The 2412-nt window shown below is 46.0% G+C and overlaps 1 non-coding gene across 1 annotated transcript; it reads right to left on the bottom strand.

Moving 5' to 3' along the window:
* Window positions 1-2100: 2100 nt before the first annotated feature.
* Window positions 2101-2182, bottom strand: trnas-cga. Its single transcript has one exon. It is a non-coding gene; the product is annotated as a tRNA-Ser (tRNA).
* Between the last annotated feature and the right edge of the window lie 230 nt (window positions 2183-2412).

Raw genomic sequence — 2412 nt, 5'->3', positions numbered from 1 at the left:
GCAGCCCGTCTGTCATTTCGTCAGTTTCACTTACAGTGCGGTTTCACACTTTTGTGTCAGGGCACAAGCTAATGTAGTTGACTCTATGAGAGCGCGAGTCAAGCAATTCATCAGCGCCTGTAAATCCATTCAATTCTGTTGTTGACTGATTGAGCTGCTAATAAAGCCAACGCTTTGAAATGCGAAGATATTTCTCTGCCCAAAATGATGATAAGGGCCTTTTGGTTTATGATCCGTGCATTTTGATAGATGGCAGACAACAGTTGAAGCAGGCCTTTCAGAAACAGAACACAGCCTCGCTACCCACCGCCCCCACCCCCAGCGCTGATATTCCTGCAGCATTAGCTTCACAGCTGTTCATCGCTTTTCTTTTTTGTTGTTGAAATAGATCGATTTTTGATCAGGGTTCTTGGAAGTGTGGTAAAGAAAGTAAGGCTCGGAAACGGGTGACCTCGCCTCCACCCCTGATTCGACAAATTCGTAGGAAGCGTTAGACTCTGGAGCAATGGCTGAGTACTCTCGGCCGTTCACTAAAACCTTGTTGTTTCGAAACCGCCCGTGGACGGCACCCTCCCTATTGTTATCCAATTACCTTTCCCCGTGACACTCTCCTGATTTCTCAGTGAAGGCTTTGCCTGCAGGAAGACTCCCCGCAAACTGTGTCAGCCCCTGACGTATCGAGCAAATCCCCAAACAGGTAGCTTTTTTTCCATGCAACAGAAGCAAAAACGACAAGCCGTTTGCATTTTCAGTCACAGCGAAGAATAAATGCATTGTGTCTGTTAGTCCGAAGAGTCTGAGTGATGGATTACTGATACAAATGGTAGCGGCGGGATTGGTACCTGCGCCTCCAAATAGATCGGAGCCTTATCTAATGAGGACTTTGTTGAAAGTTGTGATCAACTAAACTTTTGAGATGGATTGCACTTTTTGTTCTGAGGAGAATTCCGGACTCTGTGATGAGATAAATTGACCAGAACAGGCTCATACAAGAAGTGGGAAAAAGCACAGCCCTGAGACCTGAGGCGAGCATTTAGGGAAAATGCGACCAGCGTGCGACTGGAACTCAGAAGTGCACAATGGTTGAGCAATGCAGCACCTTTGTGGCAAGAACGGTCTTGGAACTGCAATTTGGCTCATAATCAGAACGAGGAGGGAGCGAAATCAAAAATAGAATTTCACCACAGTTAATTTTCGATGTCATTTTCTTCCCCATAACATCAAATATTGGCGAGTATTTTCAGTGTAAGATTGTGGAATTCAGACAGCAGTGACATAAAATTCAACGACTCACTGACAAGTTGGGAGAACACATCTTGCTGAGATAATAACGCAGCAGCTCTGTGTTGAAAACCTCCTTGCGTGTGAGGAGAGCATGCAGAGACTCAGTAGGACCGCTGGCTTCTTGGAGCTTCTACGCTGTCACTCGTCATGGACTGCAAGTGCTCAAAAAGACAGCGCATTTTCGTTCGGGCAGTTGAAACAGAAATCATCCATGCAACATTCTCATCCCAGCAAAACAACGGTACCAATGGGATTCGATCATACGTCCCCAAAGAAACTAGTACCTTACTCCAGCAGGTTAGACCGCACGGCAACCATTCTGCTGCAGCTCCAGTTCTCAAAACGTTTCTAAAGATTCACATTGCTGGAGATTGGGTTTTCTGTTTTGCTTCATAATATTTTTCTCCCCGCCAACTGACAATATTTTCCCAAAATCTCTTGCACCATGTCCAGAGATGAGGAAGTCCCGTTTGGTGGACAGAATCCAGAGGAGCAAAACCGGAGATGTCCTGGGGCTGTATGTAATGATGGGGTTGGGTGGGGGTGGGGATGGGCGGGTTGATCGTCGGGAGAAACTGTGCCAATGACAAGGGTCAGTTGCCAGAGGACTGGGATTGAAGACATTTCACGAAGAACAGCAGTTACGCAGAATAAACACACAGAATACTGCAGAAACTCAACAGGTCCAGCTGTATTGGTGGAAAGAGAAACAGAGCTAAGGTTTTGAGTACAGCAAGATTCTTGTTCAGACCACGTCTTCCCTGAATGTCAACTAACTACCAGACCTGAAAAAACATGAGCTGCTTTGGACAGAAACGCAGTCAGCAGGACTCGAACCTGCGCAGGAAAACCCCAATAGATTTCGAATCCATCGCCTTAACCACTCGGCCATGACTGCAGACCACAGTCAAGCTGGTAATATTTCTCATGAAATGGATCTAACAGGAAAGGCGAGTATTCGATTTGTGATGTCTGTACCACGACCCTAAAATTTACTGTCACCCTGTACTTGATCAGAACGCAATAGGCTGTTGTGGGATTGAATTGAACTAAACACATTGATGAACGATGGAGTGGATGGAAAGGATCCATTTCCATGAGCGGAGAGATTAATTATCAGGGCAATGG

Source organism: Rhincodon typus, unplaced genomic scaffold, assembly GCF_021869965.1.
Source record: "Rhincodon typus isolate 14 unplaced genomic scaffold, sRhiTyp1.1 hic_rhity00002971, whole genome shotgun sequence".
In the NCBI taxonomy this organism is placed as follows: domain Eukaryota; kingdom Metazoa; phylum Chordata; class Chondrichthyes; order Orectolobiformes; family Rhincodontidae; genus Rhincodon; species Rhincodon typus.
The sequence above is the reverse complement of the archived record's forward strand: the minus strand, read 5'-3'. Positions and strand labels throughout refer to the sequence as shown.